At 38.6% G+C, this 27,942-nt stretch overlaps 1 long non-coding RNA gene across 1 annotated transcript in view; it reads left to right on the forward strand.

Moving 5' to 3' along the window:
- LOC134732017 (uncharacterized) overlaps nucleotides 1–7,257 on the forward strand; it is a 60,948-nt gene extending 53,691 nt beyond the window's left edge. The window contains exon 3 of the long non-coding RNA XR_010114845.1: nucleotides 7,176–7,257. This is a non-coding gene — a long non-coding RNA (uncharacterized lncRNA). The remainder of the gene's footprint in view (nucleotides 1–7,175) is intronic.
- Nucleotides 7,258–27,942: the final 20,685 nt, after the last annotated feature.

Raw genomic sequence — 27,942 nt, forward strand, 5'->3', positions numbered from 1 at the left:
TTTTTTTTTGAGATGGAGTTTCACTCTTGTTTCCTAGGTTGGAGTGCAATGGCATGATCTCGGCTCACTGCAACCTCCACCTCTTGGGTTCAAGTGATTCTCCTGTCTCAGCCTCCCGAGTAGCTGGGATTACAGGCATATGCCATCACGCCCAGCTAATTTTGTATTTTTAGTAGAGACGGGGTTTCTCCATGTTGGTCAGCCTGGTGTCGAACTCCCGAGCTCAGGTGATCCACCCGCCTCAGCCTCCCAATGTGTTGGGATTACAGGCGTGAGCCCCTGCATCCGGCCGGATTTTTTTAAATTACTGAAAATACACTTCTGTGATGCTGTGTTAGCAATGCTATCACACTCTGACATTTGGCTTTTCCCTTTCTCTGTGTTTTTCCCTTTACTATAATCCCAATTTCTTAGCTAGAAGAAAGTTCAGAAGTTTAGGATTAAGAGAAGATGAAGGAACAACTGAAGTAACTTCTGTCTCTCTTCTATAGGAGATTGCCCCCCCCCACCACACACACACACACACATGCACACACACACACGTAATATGGCCTGCCCCATCTTCTTCAACCTAACAGTAATTTGGGATTCCCCATCTGATGGGCGCTCACACAATGATCTCTTTCATATACAGGGTGGTAATTTCACTCTAAACACTTCAATTATTTATAAATGGATCTCAGAGACAGCAACTAGCAGCTGGGCTATAGAAGCAGCTCTGACTGAGGCGTGGCCAATAGAACCACATGTCACTTTAAACAGTGTTATTAATATTTATGTGACTTGATCAGCTAGTTTAGATGCAGGTCTTCCCTGGGCTGTGTGGAAGAAGCCTTCCTATTTTCGCTCGCCTGTAATTACAGGCTCTGATTCTTCTCTTTGTCAAACTTGAGGGGTAATCGAAGGTCAGGTTCCTGGGATGAAAAGTGTGCCAAACACATCCAAGTCATAACGCTTTCACCACTCCTCCGTCAGCAATTTGGAGTCAATTAAAACTTAGGTCTGGAAGTAGAAGATCTAGAAGCCCAAACTGTCAATCTTGGACAAAGATTCTGGTTTTAACTTTTAACAGGGTGAAACTGATTATGTAAACAGCACTAAAAAATCTGCCATAAGGTAAACTACCAAAACAGATTAAGATATTCAGGTAAATGAGTTTATAGCTTTAAAAGAGAAATACATACATTGATACATACCTACAGATATAGATAGATATGCATGTGGTAGATCATCAGTGTACCTAAAGGACACTGCTGCACACTTCGGGTCTCCCTTGCTTCCTGAAAAATGTCTTCTTTGCTCTCAAGGACAATACATTTGTATTACAATCTAAAGCAGGATCCTTCCTGCTCCAAAATCTATTCATGAAAAAGCATATAGCATTGGTTTCTGAGAGCTCCATAATTTCTCAAGTCAAATACAAATGTTAAAAAGGTCCAATTCTAGTCCTGATGAAACAATGGTGATTCCTTTGGAAAAGATGATGTGCATTTGGTTCAGAATCTGTCTTCTGCATTTCCTATCTGGTGATGTCCCTGACAATAGTGGTTCATCAGCTCAACGCTGGCAACCTTGAGCCTGTGGGGTGACAACCATTAGAGGGCAGCACAGTTACGTTTTCTTAGCTGTGAACCTGAGGAAACATGATGCATGCATTCCTTGCACGATTCTTCATGATTGAGGTAATGGTCTCAGCCACAAGGCATTTTTTCTCCCTCCCCATTCGGCCTGATTGACAGTAGAAGCTCAAGGTAACAAATGAAGCTGTATCAGTAAAATGTCAGTGGAGGAATAGAATTTAACTTTTGTGTAAAGTTACATATCCTTATATTAAAATGACTCAGTTTAGTACCTTATTCTTTCTTAACCAAAGAGCAGTTGACCTTTCTGATACAGTTTTCTCATTATCGTTTGTCCCTTTGTGAGTGTGTGTGTGTGTGTGTTTGTGTACTTTAGAAATTTTAAGCAAACATTATTTCCCACCTAACAAAATCCAAATTCCCAAATCTTCCATGACCCAGCACTATAGCAAAAAGGGCAATTGTGAAAAGACAGGTTTAAACACTTAAGAACTAATGACCTGAAATAATGAAAAATCACCTTGTATGTTATCTCATTTGTTAGCAACGGACGTCTTAGCTATAGCTGCCAGGGAGATGAGCTCTGGGTAAATAATCCATAATTACAGTAGAGTAGATGAAGATTGATAAAGGGAAGTTTTTATCCTTTGGGATCAAAGAACTTTTCCTTTGACTTTGCTGATGAATTAATTGTTACAAGATAAAAAAATACAGACAGTGTAGCATGCTGCACAATTAAAATACTCTCTACCTGAGAACTTCACTCAGTAGATCAAAGACCGTCTCAGGAGCAGGAATGAACTCAGCAGCTGAAGGAGTGGAGCACAGAGCACAGTCAGTGCCCCAGAACCCAGAGTGACCCGGGAGTGCTCATTCCACAGGCCAGTGGGCTGGAAACCGGAGTAATGAGATAATCAGCTCAGTCTTTAAACAACCAAAGCCAACATTTTCCCCAATTCTTGCTCTTTTCCCTTCCTTTACTCTGACCTCCCAAGGATCTGCTTTCTGCTGAGGCGAGGCTTGACAGAAATAATTCAAGATGCTGAATTTGAAAACAGAAACAAATTTTACATGTAGAAAGATAAAAAGAATCAAGTTGAGCTGGAGAGTGGTTGCAGATAATTAGCATGTATGCAGGTTCCTCACACTGAACATAGACGGGTATTTGCTTTCCTTTTTTATGGAGCGGGAATAAGAGGTAATAGGTGGGGAGTTTTGATTGGGTGCCGGAGGCTTGAATATATACCACCAAGGGAAATATAAAAGGTCAAAGAAATATTCAGTGCACATTCTAGAGATTGAATAAAAGCTTGTATTACTGGATTAACTTTTTAATCAACCAATCTAACTGTTAGGACCAATGTTCTCATTTTTTTCCTACTTACTTTGACATCATTTTTGACTCAAATACTAAGAGCTTTGGCAGAATTGTGCTTTAGGGAGCTTGACAGACAGTGAAAAACAGAAACACAGACACATGCACACATGCACAGCTTGACTCACTGTAATTTTCACTGCCACTTTCAATCAGCACCACTATTTTTAATCATTAAGTTGCACAGTCTATGATCTTAAAGCAGATTATACCTTTGCATTACTCTATATTAACAGCACCATGATTTACGCTAATAGGTCTGATTAACTGGGTAGGGTAGCCTATGTCTGAACACAAGGTCAGGTGCATTCGAGTGATGCCAGACATCCGAGCGCAATTCTTAGGGGTGGGAAGTTTGGCTATGATGTGTGACAGTGATGAGTGACTTAGGAGGAAGAGAGGGAGGGTTTGGTGAGCAGCTTGGGTATCACAGCATTGTCCCAAGACTCTTTTTACCAAGCAAGCCACAGATTGGTACCTACATGGGAATAATGCTAGACACCTCACCCATTGCATCATTTATAACACTTACTGTTTACTTTTCTGTCCTGTTAGACTAAAATCTATTTGTGGCCAGAGGCAACATATTAGTTTTCTAGCGCTGTCATAACAAAAACCACAAACTGGGTGGCTTAAACACAAATATTTGTTGTCAATTTTAGTGTCAATATTGGAGGCTAGAGGTCTGAGATCAACATGCTAGCAGGGTTGCTTCCTTCTGAGGAGTGGGGAGAATAATCGGTCCCATGCCTCTCCTCTAGCATCTTGTGGTTTGCTGGCAATCTTTGATGGTCTGGCTTTTAGAAGGATCACTCCAATCTTAGCTTTGATCTTCACCTGGAGTTCTCCTTGTGTGTTTACATTGTCTTCTCTGTATGCATCTGCCCCCAAATTTCCGCTTTCCATAAAGACACCAGTCATATCGGATTAGTGGCCCACCACTTCAATCTGGCCTCATCCTGATATAAGTAATAACATCTGCGATGACCTATTTCCAAGTAAGTTCACATTCTGAGGTGCTGGGGCTTATGACATCATGTGAGTTTTTTTGGGGGAGGATACAATTCAACCCATAACAGGCAGAACCATATTCAATATTGTATATTTAATTTATTTAAATATAGCCTTGCAGTTGGCCCTTTATCTGCTCAGAGTTAAACACAGTATTATTTTAAAAGGTGTAATAGAAATACTTTTATGATGGTTTATGAATTTTTAAAATTTCTAACTGGAATAGTGTAATTTTCTAAATAGTGTAGCTCTACACAGTGTAGGTCTTGGAATTAACATACCAATTGAGACAATCAGGGAATATTACTTTCCTTGCCTGTCTTCGACATAAGAGCTCTTCAGTAAATTCAAACCTCCATGGCATCCCCACCAAGCAGATTATAAGGTTTAATAATCCTCGGTATCACCAAGTTCTCTTTGTCTTTAAATCCCCCAGGCTTCAGATTAAGTTGCTTCCTTTTGTTTCTGCCTTCATAGAAACAAAGAGCAGTTGGCCAATGTGTTCAGTAGAAGAACTTTTATCTACCTGACAAACATTATTAGGTTTCCTCTTTACATTCTATCCACTAAATGATAATCTAACATTCACGTAGCTCTATTTTCACTCTTCATTGTCTTTGTGGCTTTTGCAAAACTGCTCCAGGATCTTCTGACACTATTAGTTATCTCAGTACTAGAGACCATTTCCAGGCAGGATGTAAGAAAATAAATTGATTGGAGTTCAAAGAGCAAGATGAATACAGAACTTCAAACAGTGGGGTAATCACTTATATTTGGGACACACGTGCCATATACATTTGCCCAAGTAGAAAACATAATATTGATTGCAAAGCGTGCATGTGGGGTGGATGTGCCAAAGCCGTCCACAGAGGCACTCTACTGGCTTCCCGCTTGCTGTTTTGTCTTTCATTCTTTTTTTTTTTCAGACGGAGTCTCTGTCGCCAGACTGGAGTGCGATGGCACAATCTCAGCTCACTGCAACCTCTGCCTCCTGGGTTCAAGCAATTCTCCTGCTTCAGCTTCCTGAGTAGCTGGGACTACAGGCACAAGTGACCACGCTCAGCTGATTTTTGTATTTTTAATAGAGACGGGGTTTCACCATGTTGGCCAGGATGGTCTCGAGCTCTTGACCTCATGATCCGCCCGCCTCGGCCTCCTAAAGTACTGGGATTATAGGCGTGAGCAACCACACCCAGCCTTTGTCTTTCATTCTTATTTCCCCTCTGTCTAGTTATCATGGTCTCATTACTTGCTCACTTAATTTACTGTGTAACTGGATAGTCAGGAAACAAAAGCCTCCTTCCAGTATCTCATTCCCCACATGCAATCCTTGGAATGAGAGGGTCAGAGTTTCTAAAAGGCCATTTGGGTGGTGTATTAGTCAGGGTTCTCTAGACGAACAGAACTAATGGGATAGATGTACATATGAAGGGCAGTTTATTAGGAGAATTGACTCGCACGATCACAAGGTGAAGTCCCATAATAGGCCGTCTGCAAGCTGCAGAGCCAGGAAGCCAGTTCAAGTCCCAAAATCTCAAAAGTAGGGAAGCCGATAGTGCAGCCTTCAGTCCATGGCTGAAGGCCAGAAAGCCCCTAGCAAATCACTGGTGTAAGTCCAAGAGTCCAAAAGCTGAATGTAGTCTGATGTTCGAGGGTAGGAATCACCCAGCACAGGAGAAAGATGGAGGCCAGAAGACTTAGCCAGTCTAGTCTTTCCACCTTTGTCTGCCTGCTTCTACCTGGCCGTGCTGACAGCAGCTGATTAGATGGTGCACACCCAGATTGAGGGTGGGTCTGCCTTTCCCAGTCAACCGACTCAAATGTTAATCTCTTCTGGCAACAAGCTCACAGACACACCCAGGAACAATAGTTTGCATCCTTCAATCCAATCAAGTTGACACTCAATATTAACCATCACAGGTGGGATCGTGAGAAATTGAACTGATAGAAGGTCATTAGAAGCCAATGTGTTTCAGGAGATTTGGGATATCCAGACACTAGGAAGAAGAAATGGGTTTATTCGTCTCAGGAGTAGCTGAGACCAGCCTCCAGTTACCCAGCTTCCATGTGAAAGTCCCTGAGAAGCCGAAGGTGGAGGTTGTAATAGGAATGGAGGTGGTGGTAGTGGGAACAAAACACTAAAATTTTTATCCTAAGGAGGTGAGGGAAATTTTCATGAAAGTAATACAGGCACCCGTCTTCAAGCACCATGGATAAGAAAAGATGGCCTTTCTGCAGATATTCTGGACCATGTGTGCACCACAGGAAATGCAAACTTTTGTGAGATGGGAAAAGACCAGTCTCAAAAATAGCTAAGATAGAACTTACTGCCATCCTAGTGGGATGGTTTCTTTATTCTTTACTCTTTTTCTTTTTTTTTTTTTTTCAGAGCCTCACTCTATTGCCTAGGCTGGAGTGCACTGGCATGATTATAGCTCACTGCAGCCTCAACTTCCCGGGCTCAAGGGAATCTCCCACCTCAGCCTCTTGAGTAGCTGGGACTACAAGTGTGCACCACCATGCCCAGCTAATTTAAAATAATTTTTTTTTTCTAGAGATGAGGTCTTACTGTGTCGACAAGGCTGGTCTTGAACTCCTGGCCTCACATTTGAGAGGCCTATTATGTTGGCCTCCCAACGTGCTGAATTGCAGGCATGAGCCACCATGTCTGGCCCCCACTACTGGGATGGTTTCTAAACATATAACATTTGATTTAGGAGAGAAGAGAAAGTAACTTTTCTTTTCCTTCTCCTTTTGTTTTTAACATCTAGCATTACAGGATAAAATTCATATCTATTAGCCAGCGTTTTCTTTTCCATTACCATGGTTACCAATGATGGTGATGATGATGATGATAATAGCTGGTATTCATCAAACTATTGCTGTGTAACAGACACTAAGCTAAATGCTTTACATGGATCAATTTCACTTTCACAGTAGTCACTATTATTAATCCCTTTTTACAGATAGAAAATTGAGGCTGGAGAGTTTATGTAATTTCTTCACATTTACAAAGCAATTAAGCACAAGAGCTGCATGAACTTGCACTCCCCATTCACCTCATCCTGTTCTGATGAAACTCTATATGCTATGCTGCCTTTATATTGATCAAAGTGTTGACGAATGAATATGCATCCAGAAGTAGGGCTGGACAATAATTTATCTCTTTTTTTCACCCTAACCCTTAATTTTTGATTCTTGATTAATAGACACTTAATGAATCGAAAGAGAATTGGAAACAATTTTGCAAAGAAAGGAGAAAATAGCTTTAAGATATATGAGAAGAGGGACACATCAAGAGATTGTGCTGATAAAGCAAGGTATCTGCATGTACATGCTGATAAATTATAGATTGCATTATAGCTCTTGTTATTCCTGTATCCCTCCCTCTTTTCTAAGACGTCATGTATTTTTTTCCTATTGCATTTCAGATTTCTGCATATTATACCAGGAACTCTTAACACTGTGCTGGAATGAGCTGGTGAGGACTGCTCCCCGCAAAGGAATAAAGCCAAAATTAAAATCTCTTTTTTATGTTTCTTTCTTTCTCTCTGTCTCTCAAACTTGACACAAGAAGAAAAATCACCCAGTTTCAGAAATGAAATGGAAACTCAAAAACGATGCCATTCTGATCTAGTAGAGGAGCAGCTAGTGAATATTTTCTGTAAAGGTCCAGATAGCAAATACCTTAGGCTTTTGAGGCCATATGGTCTATGTTATAACTATTATAGCCCAGAAGTAACAGATAATATGTATATGAATGAATGTAGCTGTGTAGCAATAAAACTTTATTTATAGAAAAAGGCAGCAGGCCATAGAGTGCTGCCCACTGTAATAAAATATCAAAATCAACATAAGCCCCAGAGTAGGGTCAATGCCCACTGATATGGTTTGGCTCTTTGTCCCTACCCAAATCTCATCTCGAATTGTAGTTCCCCACATGCTGAGGGAGGGACCTGGTGGGAGGTGACTGGATCATGGGGGTGGTTTTTCCCATGCTGTTCTCATGATAGTGAGGGAGTTCTCACGAGATCTGATAATTTAAAAGTGGCAGTTTCCCCTGCCCTCTCTCTCTCTCCTGCCACCTTGCTTCTCCTTCGCCTTCCGCCATGATTAAGTTTCCTGAGGCCTCCCCAGCCATGTGGAACTGTGGGTCAATTAAATCTCTTTCCTTATAAATTACCCAGTCTCAGGCAGTTCTTTATAGCAGTATAAAAATGGACTATTACACCCACATGGGGATGGGATACTGAGCTTTGGGCCAAGATGAAGTCTGGAACAAGAACTGAGACAGTTGCCTAAATCTGAGTCATCTAAAGTCCTAAACCATTACGTAAAAGAAAAACACATTTTTTTCTTTTTTCTTTTTTTTTTGGGACAGGGTCTTTCTCTGTCACCCACGCTGGAGTGCAGTGGTGCGTTCTCTGCTCACTGCAACCTCCTCCTCCCAGGCTCAAGCAGTCCTCCCACCTTAGCCTCCCGAGTAGCCGGAACTACAGGTGCACACCACCACACCCAGCTAATTTTTGTATTTTTTGTGGAGGTGGGGTTTCATCATCTTGGCCAGGCTGGTCTCAAACTCCTGAGCTCAAGTGATGTGTCCACCTTGGCCTCCCACAGTGCTGGGATTACAATCAGGAGCCACTGTGCCTGGCCCTTTCTTTCTTTCTTTTTTTTTCAATTGCATTGATTTGTTTGAAAAATCAGTTCATCGCACAGGAAACTAAAGTACTTCACCCATTGGCCTAGGGAAATAGCAAAGAGGCTCTGGGTGACTGACACTCAAGGGCCTTGGTTGCAAACAATATTAATAACCTATACACTTCAAGCAGAAAAGAATATCAAAGAGGCCCAGAAAGTTAGAATCTGGAGCTTCCAGCCAGGTATAATGGCCAATCCACTATAGGGTGTCACTATGATCCTCAAAACTGGATTCGAGAAGCTCCACCTCTGTCTCTTCTTCCGGGGGCCTCTGCTATCATGTTTGCCAGAATATTTATCCTCCTCTCACAGTGACTTCTTCCCGTCTCTCCTTCCCAGAGTTAAAATATCTCATTGCTGGAATCCTCACTACTGGGAGTCCAGAGATACGAATTTTCTTTTTCTACCTCGTAAAGGAGGAACTTTAAATGTGAGGAATGAATGCAATGTAAAGAGGTTTTTCAAAGATGTTGGTTAGCCACCAATAATTAAACTCTATGAGGATGATGATTTTTGGTGTGTGTCTGCGAGAAATTTTAAAATTCAAAGATTTTGGTTAGCCACAAATAATTAGAATCTATGAGGATGATTATTTTTGGTGTCTGCCTGTGAGAAATTTTATAATTCTAGCCTCTGCCACATTTGGGGGAGCACTCTGTTATTCTTCTTAAGGAAAAAAAAGGTATTTAAACTTTTAGCCCATGGGTTGAGGTAGAAAAACTCCCCAAGTGTCTAAATATGTCTTTTAGGTATTAATATATTTGAATTAATAAAAACTCCCCAATTGTCTAAATGTGTCCTTTTGGTATTAATATATTAATATATATGAATATTTGAATTCAAACAAGATCCACATCTTGCATTTGGTTCCTTTTTAAGTCTCTCTCATTCTATAACCATCATCCCCTCTCACTTTTTTTTTCATTTCTTTGATTTGTTCTAGAAAGCACTTCACATAGGAATACTGTATTCTGGATTCTAGTGAGCATTTTCTTCCAGTGTTCTTTAACTTGTTTATCTTCTATATTCCCTGTAAGTTGGTAGTATGATCTAGAGAATCATTTTATTCACATTCAGTTTTTGTTTAGATAAGAGCCCTCCATTCCTGCTGTGTTACAAAACAAGGCACAGAAGATCTGGCTCTTCCCCTTTCAGTAATGCCAAGATGAATTATTGGGTTCAGGTTGTCTTGGCTCATTCATTCATTATCAATTTACTAATCATCATTTCACACGATAGTTTTAATATTTATGACAATCATTGTCTATATCCATTATTTATTTCATTATGGGTTTCAAAATAGTGATTTTCTAAGTCCACAATTCTTTGTGCATTTTAAAGAACATTCTATCACCAATTATGTGAAATATAATTTGTACAGAAAGGCACGTCTTTGATTTATTTTATCATTTGCATAGTGAGTTGGTGCTCTAGTGAACTCCTGTGATAACTGTTTTAGTCCACTTGGGCAGCTATAATGAAATACTTTAGACTGGTAGTTTATAAACAACAGAAACATATTAATTATAGTTCTGGAAGCTAAGAAATCCAAGGTTAAGATGCTGGAAGATTCAGTATCGGTTGGGTGCTTACTCTCTGCTTCATAAATAATGGCTTGCTGACTGCATCTTCACAACGTGGAAAGAACAAAAGAGGATAGGAGCTCCCTTGAGCCTCTTTCATGAGAGCACTAATCCAATTCATAAGCATGGAACCCTGATGACATCATCACTTCCCAAAGGCTCCACCTCTTAATACTATCGAATTGAAATCTGGTGAGACACACACACATTCAGACCATAGCAATGACCACTGTCTGTGTTTTAAAACATTTTTCAGTGTTATTATAATTTAATAAATTTTTAATATTATTCTAAATGCATGGATTTCTAAAAAAGTATTTAATTTGCTTCAATATGTCTATTCCGTCTTTGGCCAAATTGTGCCAGCTTTTGACTGGTGAATACTCCTCTATATTGGCCGCTATAATCTTGTTACTCTTTGATAGCTTCCTTGCTTAGTAGCCTACTAAGATATCTCCAGCTCATTTTGTACATTTTCTTTGCAAGACCTAGAATAAGGAATTTTTCTAAGAAGCTTTGGTTCTTTGTAGTGGAAAATGAAATTTAGGGTCTTGGGTGATGGCTAAGTTCATTGCTACTGGAATATCATTCCTTCTTGGTCTTTTCAATGAACAGAGCAACAAAACACAATTTTTGAAGGAAAAATAATGCATTCATATTGATATTTCTAATTTAAAAAATGTCTTTTTTGGCTGGGTGCTGTGGCTCATGCCTGTAATCCCAGCACTTTGGGAGGCCAAGGCAGGCGGATCACAAGGTCAGGAGATCGAGACCATCCTGGCCAACATGGTGAAACCCCATCTCTACTAAAATACAAAAAATTAGTCAGGTGTGGTGGCACATGCCTGTAGTCCCAAATACTTGGGAGGCTAGGCTGAGGCAGGGGAATCGCTTGAACCTGGGAGGTAGAGGTTGCAGTGAGCCAAGATAGCGCGCCTGCTCTCCAGCTTTGGTGACAAAGCAAGAGTCCGTCTCAAAACAAAACAAAAAAGTCTTTTTTAAAGCTGAGAATTTTATGTATATTGTATTTTAAAAGATATTGAGTTTTCCCAGATAATTACAGTTGACCCAGGAAACAAACAAAAGGGAAGAGATAAGGGTATAGGAACTTAATATTTTAAAATAGGAACCCCAGGGATTTGGAGCTTTTTCTTCTGAGGAAGAGACTTTACTAGCATCTCTGCAGTTGGCTTGTAGCCTCCCAGGGGACACACTGGTCCTTATGCTAGTGTCTCTAGTTACTTCATCCAAAGCTAGCATAAAATGTTATTAAAAATTAACAACAAAACGCTTTTGCCTATCTCATTTTCTTTCCCTAATAAGCATCTTGGTTTCGTTGCCTTAAGGCTCAAGGAATTTTTTCTTGATCTTTGAAGTCCAGTAATTTTATTAGATAATGTTTTAGTGGGTCATCTGTTTTTTTCCAGATACCCATTGTGCCCTTTCAATGGTTAATTTTTTTAAAAAAATCTTTTTTGGTAAATTTTTCTTAATTTGAATATTTGTTCTGTATCATTCTTGGATTTCCCCTTTAGGAGCCCCTTTATACATGTTAACGATGTTTGCCACTCTCTCAACTACTTCTTAACCTTTTTTTAATTCTAAATTTTTATCATTTTTACTTTCTACTTGCTTTAAAGTATTGTGTGTTGTCTCTGTTTCCTCATGTGTGAATTCTAGTTCAGGCTTCATTTCTGAAATACTTCTTTCTTTCATTTCTAATTCATAGTTCTCACCTTATATCTAAGTTTTCTAATCCTAACTTATGTTCGTTAATTTTTAAAATTACATTTTAAAATTTCTTTTGGCTTGTTTGAAATAGTTATAGTTTTCATCTGTTTAATGGCTATTTATTTCTGGAATACTTTTAATATCTGTAGGGACATTCTACTCATTATTTATTTTATTTTTTGCATTTGACACAGTTCTGTTCATTGCTTATTTTTGTGTACTATTGGATTTACTGACCTTTTAGGAGGCCAGGTGGGTCAGGTTACCTTTGCTAGCTTCACAGATGTAAAACTTGTACTTGTTTCATCTTTGTCAGATGTTTATAAATTAAAAGCTCAGTAAATATGACTCTCTTTTCTGCAATATTCTACCTCCTTCCTCCTCTCCTACTTTAAGTTTCCCTTAACTTTTACTTTTATTTATTCTGACTTGCTTACTTTGGAGACAATTCCTACCAGTTTCTCCTAGGGGCTTTTTTTTTTTCCCCCCGCAAAAGGGGTCTTACTTGTTCAGTTATATGAGCCCATTTTCCCAGAGTGCCTGATCCTTCAGAGCCACACCTAATAATTACCTGTGAGTGTTCAAAACCCTTCCAATTTTATTTTGGCCTCTCACACGTCACAATAAATACTTATTGACAGTTTAGGTATTCTCTATTGACAGTCTACTGACAGTTTAGGTATTCTCTATTGATAGTCTATTGACAGTTTAGGGATTCTCCACTGACAGTCTATTGACAGTTTAAGTGTTCTCTATTAACAGTGTTAATAGTTCCGATGTTTTCTCTTTTTCAGGTCCAGCAAATAGCTCATTGCTTTCCTCTGTTATCTTCTACATGGATGCTGATAGCATGTTTTGTTCACATATTCTTCTATTTTGTGGACTGTGGGAATGCTTTGTCACTTAATCTTCTTGTAAATGTTGCCAGTGCATTTTTGGTTTTGTATTCCTAGTTGCTCTGTTCATTTTTCTGAGGGTACTTGGGAAGCATATTTACTTGTTCCTTATTTTTTACTTATATTACTGATGCTTTTCTCTTCTGCTGAAATCTTGGTTCATAATGTCAAAAGATGAAGTTATAACAATTTAAAGGAATTAATTTGCTTTATTTGCAGCTTTAGAGTCAGGCAACACTTCATTCTATAGAACAAGTGTTCCAATGAGCTGAGCAGAGGGGATTGGTTTTACAGACAGAAGAGGGCTGAAGAAAGTAGACACAAAGAGCAAAAGGTAGATGGGTCATTTTAAAGTTATTTTCTTTGTAAGGCAGACACAGGGAAACAGAATAATAGAAAAATAACTGATTAGTTAACATCAGCTTACTTCAAGATAATTTTATTTTTCTTGGTGTGGATTAGCACAGAGGAAAGTTTATTATTATGTCGACTGACACCGGCCTGTTTGAGAAATTTGTCTATTATTTCTCTCTTCTGATTTTCCAGAAGGTCAGGTAACAACTTACTTTTGGTTTGGTGAAGTGAAACTTTAGTATAAGTGACTTCATTCTGGTTTTATTCTGATCTCTTGGGGCCTACTGCAGGAGCTCAATCCAAGACAATGGGCTCTGATAATTTTTATTTAACAATAACAACATTGTGAAATAAACAGCAGTGTTAAATAAACATTGTTATGCTGTATTTATTTATTTAAATCTACCTTTTGGTTTTTGTGTCTGCTTTCTTCTGCCCTTTTCTGTCTATAAAACCAATCCCTTCTGCTCAGCTCATTGGAACACTTATTCTGTTTAATGAAATGGAGTGTTGCCTGGCTCTAGAACTGTCGTTACTGCTAAATAACAACATTAATATATTACTTTATCTTGCCATATATTTATAATAGCTCCAAAGTAGGATATAACTACCATATTCAAAGTTTAAGATTTCCTTGCATTTATTATTTGTCTTAGAATTAGGGGGATCAGCTTGTTTTGGTTTACCTGGAACTTTCCCGGTTATAGCATTAAAAGTCCTGCATCTTAGGACACCCCTCAGTCCTATGTAAAACCTGGATGATTTGTCAGTCTACATGTGCCACTAGAGATATAGAGTCAAAACACTCTGTTAAATATTCACTTGGATTCATTTGGTTTTAAATATGGCATGCCAATTGTTAGGTAACTTGTTTTCTGGTTTTTACTTGTAGAGAATGCGCACATTTTCAATTAAAGTAAAATATAGAAAAAAGTGTTAAAAACACTTCTATGAGGAAGAGTCATTCACATTTTGTTTATAGCCTATGCACATTTTTTCTATTGGTTTGTTGGTGCTTTTCTTCCCAATGTTTAGAAGCTCTTTGGTATAGTAGGAATATTAACGCTTTGTGGCATAAGTTGAAAATAGCTTATTTTGCAGTTTTTTAATCGGCTAGTGAGTTTTTATTTTTAATTTTTATATAATTTACTTTTGAATTTTGAGTCACAGTTCAAGAAGCTTTCCTTCCTCTCAGTTTTTATGTAGGAATTTGTTCATTTTTTCACTAGTTCTTAGGTAACTTCCTTTTTTGCATTTGGATATCTAATTTTAAATTTTTATTAACATCTTAAATTGTTTTGTTAAAAACCCTTTAATTTTTTACACTCTTGATTATTTTTGAGAGTGGGATAAAGTACTTCTACCTCCATTGTTGATTTATCAATATTTTATAGTATGTCCATTGATTTCCGCTTCACTTCTTATGTGGTTAAGTTGCTAGGTGCATTAAGATCAAAAGTATCAAAACTTTCTGGTGAAAAAATTGTCTTTTATGATTACACAATGATTCTCTTTATTACCTTAAAGTTTATTTTCAGTATAGCTAAAACAGACTTCTTTTCTACTTAGTATATTTTTTCTTTATACTCATGTCTTTAAATTTCAAATATATCTCTTATATGGCACATATAGCTGGATTTAAATGTTTTTGAATTAAACGTGAGAGACTCATTCAAATATCTAACACATATATTAAGATTTATTTATATCATGTTATTATGCCTTTTCCATTTTACCAAGTTTCTTATTTTTGCCTTTCCCCCATTTTGTCTTCTCTTATGAATTCTATCTTCTTTGTTCCTCTTGATAATGAATCCATCTAATTTCATAGTCACCTGAATAGGGGTATTAAAATAATAGCAGTCCTATGCATTTCTAAATAAACATTTGCTATTTAATGTTTTTGGAGAGCTATTTGAGGCTTCTTTGTAGCACTGTCTGATGCAGTGTAGCTTAAGTAGAAGGAGTAAAGAAGAGATATAACATTCTCCTTTTCGTTGCACCTCTGATAGGGTGGGGTAGAAGAAAAGGGAATGGGAAAGTGCAGTGAGCTTCTGCCCATCTGGATGAAGTTCTGGTCCTTTTATTGATTGGCTGGCTTTAAATACCATTTCAATTTATATCCTATGCACTCAGAGACTGGATGCATCTCTGGTGTTCTACCCATTCAGTCCCACAAGGCCAGATTTGAGAATTGCTACCACTTCTGTTACTTCTAGGGTACTTATATGGTATTAATGGTCTCCTTCTCCACCCTGAAGACTGCTCTTTCACTCTCTCTCCAACTCTCTTTTCCTCTACTCAGTGTTGGGAGAATCAGCAGGTCTACTGGCCAAGTTGAAGTCCACAAGTAAATGAAATTCAAGTTTCCCCATTCTTATAAATCATTCTACTATAAAGACACATGCATGTATCTGTTCATTGCAACACTATTCACAATAGCAAAGAGTGGAATCAACCTAAATGTCCATTAATGATAGGCTGGATAAAGAAAATGTGGTACGTAAACACCATGGAATACTATGCAGCCATAAAAAGCAATGGGATCATGTCTCTTGCAGTAACATGGATGGAGCTAGAGGCCATTATCCTTAGCAAACTAACACAGTAACAGAAAATCAAATACTGCATGTTCTCACTTATAAGTAGGAGCTAAATGACAAGAACACATAAACACATAGAGGGGAATAACACACACTGGGGCCTATCAGAGGGTGGAGGGTGGGAGGGAGAGAATCAGGAAAAATAACTAATGGGCATTAGGCATAATATCCAGGTGATGAAATCTGTACAACAAACCCCCACGACACAACTTTACCTATATGACAAACCTGCGCATGTGCCCCCAAACTTAAAAGTTTAAAAATTTTCCCCATTCTTGCCTGACTTAACTATTAATCTTTATGAGAAACTTCTCGGAATTTTACCTTGGTCCCATGCCTTAGAGGGAAAGAAAGACTCTCTTTCCTTGTTTCAAAATGAGAGGGAGAAAATAACTTTTTTATGTGCATTTTACTTTCTACAAGGCTGGTGAAAAATCCTCTTCCTCTTTCCAGTACTATTAAAATACCAAGTAGGGGTAAATATGGGAACTGGTAGTTATAAGTGGGTGTGTGGCCACTTGTTTGTGGATAAGCTGTATCCTAATACCAGTGGCTCCATTATAATGTGTGTAGGGTGGTGCTAATCACCTTTTTGGAGACTTTTTCCCCTTAGTCGCAGTACTGAGGTCCCAGGGAAAGTTTTACTCAGGATCTTATTATAATTGCTTAGATTTACCTACTTCTGCCATTTCTTTCATTGTTAGTTACTTCTTGAATCCACCCCCTTTTATCTTTCTGAGTTAATTTCTCTTTTCTTGAGGGATGTTTCCTAAGTGTTTCTTTGAGCTAAGTCTGCAAGTGGTAAACCCTTAACTGTGAATGTGTCTGTTTTGTTTGCGTCTTTAGTTTTATTTAGCTGGGTATAAAATTCTAGATTTTCTGTTATTTCTCTTCATCAATTTGAAGATATTTATTTTCTTCTGGCATCTGTTATTGTTAATGATAAATCTGATGCTCAATTGTTCTTCTTCAATAAACAGTGATTTTTCCCTGTTTGGCCATAACTCCCCTTTTTCCTGGATAGAGGAAATGGTGAGTCATGTACTCCATGATTTACCATTGAGTTGCTTTTTAATATTTTCACTATATCTTTGATGTTCTGTAGTTTCATAACTCTATATATGGATTCATCTTTTGGGGACTCTCTTTGATTCTCCTTTCTGAAATCTCTTTCAGATATCTTTATATTAAATGTTTTTACCCTAGAATTTCTATTTGGGACTTTTTTAGTTCCAGCAACTGGGAAAATTGTGCTATTAAAGTCCATCTCCTGCTACAAATCCATGAGAATATTGAAGCTAGGTACAGTGGTACACATCCATGTTCCAGCTACTTGGGAGACTGAGGTGGGAGGATCACTTGAGGCCAGAAGATCAAAACCTGCCTGGGCAGCATAGTGAGTACCTATCTCAAAAAAAATAGGTAAAATATAATTATTTCATAACTGAGCTTGAAAGAAAGGAAAACCTTAAGATAACTAAAACTAAGAAGAATCCCAAAACCCAGAGCTAAAAGCTTGCGAACTGTCCTGGGAGTGGGCAGGTATCTAATGGTCACAGCTGTAGGCTCCAGTACTTAGGAAGAAAGAGAATTTGGCCTTGGGGCCATGCAGAGAGACAATAAGATGGCACAAAAGGAAGAAGAGTAAAAGACATGGAAGATAAAATGAGAAAGTCCAAAAAGAAATTGAATAAGATGAGCAAAAGGCATAGAGTGGCATCTGGGACTGGGAGCTGTTCCTCTTGCTCTGGACATAGGCACACACCTGCTTGGTGGATGGCCTGAGATGTGTCTGCTTGAGAGTGGTCCATGGGCCTATTTTTCAGGTGCAGAGGAAGGGGTAGGGGAGGAATAGGACTGTTTCACAGGCCAGGACTCAAGCACAGGGCTGCTCAGCAGTGCTTGATGAGTCCAGGTGCATGCCTGCCAAAGAAAGGTGGCTGTTTCTCAGGCCCAGGACATGGCTGCACTGAGACTGGAAAGGATAGAAGAAAGGTAGGGATAGGGAGAGATTTGTTAAAATATACAAAATTACAGCTAGATAGCAGGAATAAGTTCCAGTGTTCTGTAACATTGTAGGATGACTGTAGTTAATAATAATATGTATTTTTAAATAGCTAGAAGGAGCATATTAAATATACCCAACACAAATAAATGAGAAATGTTTCAGAAGATAAATATGCTAATTACACTAATCTGATCACTATACATTCTATGTATGGAAACATCACTATGTAACCAATAAATATCTACAATAGACAAGATTTATCTATTAAAAAAAATAGCTGAGAATTTTCCAGATCTGAGAACTGAGTGAAGTATAGAGATTCTAGAATGGAAAAGTGAAATTAAACCATGAACATGATACTAGCTGCTGGCCATAACATATTTTTATGAAATATTATGAGAAAAATAACTTTAGTTTCAGTTATACATTTACTGAACTTTTTTTTCATTCAAGGAGTATTTATTGATAGGTGCTAGGCAAGATATAAAGATGATTCAGACACAGATCCTGCCCATAAGGAGCTTACAGTCTAATAGGGGAGAGAGACATTTACTGAACTTTTTATTGTTACTTGACACAACTCAAGAAGAAACCAGTGAATTATTTGAACAAACGTATATTGATAGTGTTATTAAAGAGAAGATGCTAGTGTGCTGTCTGGCATATACTTGTTTACCATAATTTTACCACCTACGTGCTTCAGAATACTCACAGAATTATTAATCTGGTTATATCTACAATACCAATTTTAATACCTCGCTATAAACATTGAGTAACTGGGGAAGACATTCACAGCCAGGGGTTTGGTTGTTGATTGACCCATGGTTACTCTGAGCATTATGACATCAGCTGTCAATTATGCTATTGTATTTGCATAAAAAGTACACAATTTATACACACACACACACTATACACACACACACACACATATACTATTTTTCCAATTCAGGAAACATAGCACAAATTACCACTCAGTAGGGCAGGGGTGGGAGAACATTACTCTTGTAGCTCACAATTCATCATTAAAATGGAAGGGTTTTTATAAATGCAAAGCATTCTATGAAACCTTATTAAACCAACTAGTTGTGAAAACAAACAAACAAACAAACGAATAAACAAGCAAACCAAGAGACAACAAAGTAACAGTACAAGAGCAAACCAAGACATGGGAAGTCCCCATGACTAATTCTCAAAAAGAGAAAGAACAGGAGCATTTGAGCAATAGGCACCCTAAACTCATTTCTTCCCCTTCACGGATGAAGAACTTGAGGTCCAGAAAGATGAGGTGATCACTCAAGTCCCAGAAACGGGACAACAGCAGTGCATGATAGTGGAGAGCAGTCTTGTGAGACTCGAAATATTTTGTTCTACAAATGACATTACGAGATGACCCAGCATGTCTTGTTCAGGCCATGGAGAAGGTGGACTGAATGACAGCTGTGCTCCCTGTTATTGTTACAGTTAGTTCTCCACATCCACAGGTTCTACATCCCAAATTCAACCAACTGTGAATTGAAAATATTTAAGAAAAATAAAACAATAAAGATAACAAAACAACAATGAAAACTAATACAAGTTTAAAAAACAATATGGTATAACAACTATTTGCATAGCGTTTACATTGTATTAGGTATTATAGATAATCTAGAGAAGATTTAAAGTAGATGGGGGAATGTGCATTTGTTATATGCAAATACCATGCCATTTGCAATAAGGGACTTGAACATCCATGAAATTTGGTATTTGTTAGGGGTCATGGAACCAATCCCCCATGGGTTGGAGGAATTGGAGGGATGACTGTTTGTGTTTCATGTTCCTACTCCACAGCAGAAGGAGTGAGGGGCATCACGGCTCAGGGAGTCTGACAGATGGATACCACCAGCAGTCATGGAGGAAAGAGTAATGTTTCCTCAAGCAGAAGTTTTCTGATTTGGGCCTTGAGTGTCACATGTCTCAGCAAGGGAAGGTTAATTTTCCCTTCACTCTTCCCCCTTTGGTCTCATCCTCATCTATCCCCGAACCTGCTCTCCTTGTGTGCACTACCCTAGCCATCTTCTCTATTTACCACCCTGGCTCTAGCGGGGTCATGGCATCGAGCTCTCCATGTCCATGATGATTAGCTGCCCAGGAAAATGAAGAAAATGAAAACAGAAATTGCTTGAGAACTTTGCTGAACTCAATAAGCTCTTTAACCTTTTCCGGACCTCCCCAGTGCTCACAGAACAGCTCTTTTGAACTTTGAGACAGTGTTTTTGTCATCACTCAAGAGAGACGCCCAGCCTCCTGCTGACACCTTAAAGATGTGTTCCTGGCTTCCTGTCTGCCGCCTCCAGAGGCTGGTACATTTGTCAAAAGGCGTGATGGTCAGTGCCTTCATTACACAGACTTGGTTTCAAAGTGAGGCACAGTTAGCACCTCCATCTGCCGTTTCTGCTGGTTACCTGCTTTACAGCCCCTTGAGCTTATTTCCTTCAATAAAGAGACATTATTATGGGTGCCTCCAAAAGTCATGTTTTTGGGGCCATCTGTTTTATATCTATAAATTAGATTCTGAAAAGATGAGGAAAAATCATTTTGAAAAACTGCCTCTAACCAAACATTTTCATTCTGTTTAAATCAGGGTCCTCCAGGTCCATAGAATGAAGGAGATAATTTTAAAGTTTTCTCCTCTGGGTACTCCCCATTTCTCTCAGCATTTTTGGCTACTTGATACTTTGCAGCCAGTTTCTTATTAAAGATAAAATATGCTGGCTGGGCGTCGTGGCTCACGCCTATAATCCAAGCCCTTTGGGAGGCCGAGGAGGGTGGATCACCTGAGATCAGGAGTTCGAGACCAGCCTGGCCAACATGGTGAAACCCTGTCTCTACTAAAAATACAAAAATTGGCCTAGTGTGGTGTTGGGCGCCTGTAATCCCAGTTACTCGGGAGGCTGAGGCAGGAGAGTCACTTGAACCAGGGAGGTGGAAGTTGAATGAGCAGAGATCGCACCGCTGCATTCCAGCCTGGGCGATAAGAGTGAGACTCTGTCTCAAAATAAATAAATAAATAAATAAACAAATAAATAAATAACATAAGCTAAGCTTTTAACCTACATTCTTCATAGCTTTTTGTTTATGTTTGCTGGAGGATACTATGAAACTGATTTAAAGAGAAAGAAAACATAAGATTTATGACATTTAATAATATTTATAAAACCATATCTATGTAAAATTACATGATGCATAGATAAAACAGTGTTAATACCTTACATTGAGCACATTCATGCCAACTTTCTTCACACGCTGCTTTACCGAAGAGAGAGAGAAACAGGAGGCAACCAAAACAATCAGGCATCACAAACCGCATGCAGGCTTCTCATCCTTATTCAGAGCACAATATCAACATTTATTTTTGCACTGTGGCAGGTTTCAACCGGCTGCTGAGAATGAGAAAATAGCTCAATAACCCAGGAGTTTTACTCACCACAGAACTCAGTTCATAAGTCTGCAGGAAACTCTATATACCTTAGAGGATACATGCCTCTTAAAATTCTTGGGAAAGAGTTTGGGAGAGGTAGGGCTAAGGGAATTTCGGGATAGCCAAGAAATCGTCTCTAGGTGATTTCTGGTTAGTACAGCTTATCTGTGATAGGGCTTTATTTATTAGCAATCAATATTTCCTTGGGAAATATCCACATAAGTCCTTTCATTCTGGAAGAGACTGCTGCTTTTCCAAATAAGAGAGTTCTCCCTTACTCTCTGGGTCAAAGAGAGGTGGATGATTCTCTAGTCTGTATGCTTCCTACCAAGAGTAACCTGAGCCTTAGGTAAATGAGAGAGAGGAGCTGACAGCTCCCAACACTATCGCAAATGCAAAAGAACACTTTGAACAGAATTAAATTGTTTTCTAAAATAAATATATTTTCTTGCTAAGAACACTATGATTATAATAAAACCGTCATATATCTGTGGACACTCCTAATATTTGCAGGCTTTTGTCATGGTGGGGGGAAATGATGAATTTTCAGAACCATCACATAGCCATCATAATCTGAGGTGGGACACTAGGAGCAGTTGACTGTAAGAGACACAGAATTTATCATCCTTGCCATCCTACTCTTAGCAGCCAACTGAAAACAGGCACAGTGCTTGGAATGACTGAACTGAGTAAAGATGGGTAAAATTCCATGTTTTCCATATTTAGCTTTCAACATATTCCTATGCCTAAATTGGTATCAGCAAGGGAAGTTTTCCTGCTGAAAGAGATTGTTTTCCTTTAAGGCTTAAACTTTTTGTTACTTCCTGGTATTCACACTGAATTTGTTTTGAAAAGGACTCTCATTATTACTTTGCAGGGGCTTGTTCATTACAGATCCAGTTCTGAGGTTCAGGAAAAGGTATTCGCAAATTGCTACCCATAATGCAAAACTAACCCCCCAAGAAGCTGATTTTTTTCACAATTTCTATTTTATGATATAGGATTATGTTGATTTCATGAAAAAATTTAAAAAGAAAATTCCTTCCTGCTGAGTAACACTGCTCAATAAAAACCCAGGAAAGATGAGGCTTCCTAATCAGACACCCAGATGAGGGCTCCCAGCATAGTGGAAGAAGGTTGAAGAGAAAAAAAAAAAAAAAGAAAGAAAATAAGTTTCTAAACAGTACTTGATGGGGATCCTTCTAGGATTAAAGAATGTGACTTTTCTTTCTCTTTTCTGTTGGAGCTCATTGAAACACTAGTTAGACTTGTGGTAAATAAAATAACATTGTTCGTTCAGGCCAAAAGACAAGTGCTCCTCCAAAAGTAAGAAGTTTCTCTTTCAATTAAAGTACTCAGAGAGTGAGTAACATTTTGTCAGAGATGTTGTGAAGAGGTTGAATAGATGCCCTTTAAGGTTCCTGAAAACTGAAATTCTATAGAACTATAAAATTTATTAGTGTTTTCTTACTGTCAAGAGAGAAAAGAGGCTGGGCACGGTGGCTCACGCTTGTAATCCCAGCACTTTGGGAGGCCGAGGCGGGCGGATCACGAGGTCAGGAGATCGAGACCACAGTGAAACCCCGTCTCTACTAAAAAAAAAAAAATACAAAAAATTAGCCGGGCGTGGTGGCGGGCGCCTGTAGTCCCAGCTACTCGGAGAGGCTGAGGCAGGAGAATGGCGTGAACCCGGGAGGCGGAGCTTGCAGTGAGCCGAGACTGCGCCACTGCACTCCAGCCTGGGTGACAGAGCGAGACTCCGTCTCAAAAAAAAAAAAAAAAAAAAAAAGAGAGAGAAAAGAGAGGGAAATAATATTTTGGGGCATCTACTAAGTGGCAGTTGCCAATATAAAGCACATGGTTATCCACAGCTGGTGTTGGTGATTTTAATATAGTTTAAAAAGAGTAACAGCAAATTTCTTAAATTTATATATTTAAAAACGTTTTTGGCCAGGTGCAGTGGCTCACGCCTGTAATCCCAGCACTTTAGGAGGCCGAGGCAGGTGGATCACGAGGTCAGGAGTTCAAGACCAGCCTGGTGAACATGGTGAAACCCCGTCTCTACTAAAAATACGAAAATTAACCCAGCATGGTGGTGTGCACCTGTAGTCCCAGCTACTTGGGAGGCTGAGGCAGAAGAATTGCTTGAACCCGGGAGGCAGAGGTTGCAGTGAGCCAAGATCACGCCACTGCATTCCAGCCTGGGCGACAGAGCAAGACTGTCTCAAAAAAAAAGAACAAAAACCAAAAACACATTTTCACATGCACTATGTTATTTGATTCTTCTATCAGCCAATGAGATGGGAGGGCAGATGTCTCCATTCTCATTTTGTAGGTGGGGATATGCAGCAGAAAGCTGTGTGACTGGCTTCTCACACACAGCTAGTCACTGAGGGTTTATCTAGGGCAAACAGTGACCAATAATCACAGTCCAGAAGGTTGCCGACATCTGCAACAACTGCAAAAATAAGACGCTGGGTGAACCAATTCCCAGTATCTTTCTCACCTGTTTAATGAAGAGAAGTAATAACCATCCAATCTACTTTAAGGGTGTTTTGAACATAAACAAAAAATAGCCAGAAGAGAAGCAATGATTTTGATGCAGTTTTTAAAGTAACATGATGGGTGTGGGGGCGTAAGGTACAAGGGGTGTAACCGTAACAGTAGCAATTCTACAATAGTCTTTCATTGTACATTTCAGTATGCCAATGCAGTCTCATTCACAGTTTTAAAATTTCTATTTGTTGAATTTGTTCATTTGGTCTCTGCTGATTAAATTAAGATATATCTGAGTATAGAAAGATAGAAAGGATAATTTTTAAAAGGTCATAGTTCTACAACAATTTACTAGTAATGTGGTAGATTTTTATTTTTTTCTCTATACTCAATTTTTAAAAAATAGTTTAACATTATTTATAATTTAGTAGTTTTCTTTCTTAAATATAAATCGCATAGTTTTTAAAAACCTAATTTTTAATGGCTATATGTAATTCATCAAAGAGATTAGCCATTTATTGATTAATAGGCCTTTAGGTTAAAAAAATCATAATTAACATTTATTCGGCCCCTTTTATGTGCTAGACACACTTTAAATTAAAAGTGGATATTATTTTCCTTTTTTTTTTTAATGAGAGAACAGCCTTAGGTGGGGCAAAGTCAGAATTTGCATTTTTCTAGTTGTTGGCAATCAGAATATGATACCTCAATATCTTTCACCTTGGCATACTGATACTTTAAGCCAAAGGAAACTGAGAAAACTGCAGAAGCAGAAGGTCTCTGACCTTCTCCTCCCTCCTCTCTCTTAGAGATCCTCATGTGACAGGTGTCTTGCCCTTTACCTGTTGGAAAGCAATGACAAGGGAGGCACAGAGAATCTGAACAAACAAGCCCCCCAGTTTATTACCATTAAGTTATGCCATTTTTTGCCCAAATATGTATTTTACGTGATCCTCTATTTTTCATCAGATCTAAGCATAAAAATATACAGTTGTCTCTGGGCCTTTGGGTCTTCATTTCTTTTTTTTCTTTTTTTTCAAATTTTATTATTATTATACTTAAAGTTCTAGGGTACATGTGCACAACGTGCAGGTTTGTTACATATGTATACATGTGCCATGTCGGTGTGCTGCACCCATTAACTCGTCATTTAGCATTAGGTATATCTCCTAATGCTATCCCTCCCTCCTCCCCCTACCCCACAACAGTCCCCGGTGTGTGATGTTCCCCTTCCTGTGTCCATGTGTTCTCATTGTTCAATTCCCACCTATGAGTGAGAACATATGGTGTTTGGTTTTTTGTCCTTGCGATAGTTTGCTGAGAATGATGGTTTCCAGCTTCATCCATGTCCCTACAAAGGACATGAACTCATCATTTTTTATGGCTGCATAGTATTCCATGCTGTATATGTACCACATTTTCTTAATCCAGCCTATCATTGTTGGACATTTGGGTTGGTTCCAAGTCTTTGCTATTATGAATAGTGCCGCAATAAACATACGTGTGCATGTGTCTTTATAGCAGCATGATTTATAATCCTTTGGGTCTTCATTTCTAAATGCTCTCTGTTGTGTAGAATTTATAAAACGTATTAAATACATTTGTTATGCTTGTCCCTTATTGACCTGTCTTTTGTTAGAGGAATATCAGCCAAGAACCTTGGGATGGGTGATGAGAAGATACTAACCACACCCCTTCCCCACCACATAGCCCATGTCTATTGCTGTAACACAACTTTTAAAATAAAGCATTTGTCTTGTCTAAAACTAGTTGCACACACTATAGTAGTTTGAGAGTCAAAGAAATTGAGCATAAGTTTTTTTGTGTGTTTCTGTGACTGCATTCTATATATTTTCACTTAAAATTAGATCTAAGAACTAAGATTCCAAGAAAATAAGAAATTGCTTTGGTAACCCAAATGAAACAGGTCTAAAACCTAAGAATACGTAGGGCAGGATCTGGCCTCAAGAAATTGATTGACAGATGGAGTTCAGTAGAGTTGGGTTCTCAATAGAGTACGGGATCCTATGAAAAGCTAGGACCTTCACTAACTTTATTTCCTCCTTGAACTCGAGGGTAGCTATAGGTTTCATAGTGTTTTTATTTATGATGTATTAGTGCTTCTAGGTCTAAAAGAGAAATGAAGGACAAAAGTTCTAACATGGAAAATGAACCAAGGAATGTATTCCCTAAAGGCTAATAATGTATCTTTTTAAAAACATAGAAAAATTCGTTAATTTAAATGATCACATCTGTGATTCAAAATACATCTGGCCTTACAGAAAACAGCTGGGTACAGAAGCCAAGCTAGTGAAGGCTGAATACGTTGTAGCAGAGAGATAATTGGTCTCAGAAGTAAAGATTTCCAAATGCGCATCTATTCAACATTATTTCAAGGAATGTCTCTGGAGGAAGATTGATCTTGACATGCCATTCTTCTTTCCATGGTGTCCTCTGACTGTGCGTGAAGACAATGACAGTTAGCAGGGGAGCTGGAGAGGAAAGCTCCTGGAGCATTTGCAGGAGAGTCATCTTGCGGCAGACAGACTCAAGTCGATCAGGATGTGGACTCTGTTTCCGTCCACTGTCTTCAAAGCAAGCCCTGACTCAGTACAGGAGTAAGACCATTTGAAGAGGCATCAAATGCTCTGGGGAAAGGTTGAACATTCAGCTAGCCCTTCGTGCCAACAGTTTTAAATTCACAGGCTTGGGATCCCTGGAAAATGGTGTGACTACTGTCAATGTTAGATTTTTTATGTTCCCAAGAGTGAGTTTTGTGCACTGAAAAGATTATTCAGAGGTAACTTTGATTTTAACTATTAATATTCACTTTAGTAAAGCCATTCACTTAAAACCTGAGGTTTTTTTTTTTTTAACATGTAAATCTCAATATTTTATGTATAACACTGGTAAATTTTTGTAGGGCCCTTGATTAATGTTTGGTAGTATTTACAAACTGAAATCATTAACCTCCTGTAAATATTTTAAGCTGCATGTATAAATTTAATATTACTGACTTCCTTTTTAAGTAGTCTGATTTAACAAACTTCCTCAAATTCTTAAATAATTATTATAAGTTTAATAAATTGCTTCTGAATAAGGTGAATCTTAAGATCCTTTAAATCATTTGCTCGCAAAGTGTGGTTCCTGGACCAGCAGCATTAACATCACCTGGGATTTGTTAGAAATGCAAATTATCAGGCTCCATCCCAGATCTACTGAATAAGAAACTGATGATTGGGCCTTAGCAAGCTGTGTTTTAGCAAGCTTCCTAGGTGATTCTGATGTATGCTAAGGACTGGGGACCAATGAATTAATTGTTTCAATAGTATATGCAGCCCAGGCTGAAGTGCAGTTGAGCAATCATGGCTCACTGCAGCCTCAACCTCCTGGGCTCTGGGATCCTTCCACCTTGACCTCCCGAGTTGCTGGGATTATGGGCATGAACCACCATTTCTGGCCCACTTATAAGATTTCAAGTTAATTGCACAAGTCTAAATCAATCTCTTAATTAAAAATTTTCTATCATAATCATGAGAATTATGTGTTGGAACATCCCAATATGTCAAATCTCTTATGCATTTTCAATACCCAATCTCATATGTATATCTCTGAATCTAACATAAATATGTAAATACTGAGAGGTATAATGTACTTAATTTTTTTCTTAAAAAATTTGCCCTCTAAGAAAACAATTGTGGTGTTGCCTATTAAAGGAATTAAATTCTAAATTGGCTCCTTAGCTCCAGGAGGCTCCTAATTGACCTGAGATTTTGTTGGGTGTAAGGTCTGGAACTGCTGACATGAAGGTTCCTTTTATAGTCACTGATCCATAGAACCCTACATTTAACAAGAGGTGTGTGGTCCCCTTGGCCAACTTTCTTGAGTGTGAGATGCCTTGTTCCTTGAATTTTTTTTTTTTTTTTTTTTTTTTTTAGAGTGTAGTGTTCAGGCTGGGGTGGAGTGGTGCAATCATAGCTCACCGCAGTCTCCCAACTCCTGGGCTTAAGCTATCCTCCCGCCTCAGTATCTCAAAATGCTGGGATTATAGGAAGCAGCCACTGTGCCTGGCTCATTTCTAGATTTTTAAGGGAAATTAGAGTCCACAGGCTTCGCTCAACTAAACCACCTCCCTAGCTTTTGCTAA

The sequence above is a fragment of the Symphalangus syndactylus genome, chromosome 1 (genome assembly GCF_028878055.3).
Source record: "Symphalangus syndactylus isolate Jambi chromosome 1, NHGRI_mSymSyn1-v2.1_pri, whole genome shotgun sequence".
Taxonomy (NCBI): domain Eukaryota; kingdom Metazoa; phylum Chordata; class Mammalia; order Primates; family Hylobatidae; genus Symphalangus; species Symphalangus syndactylus.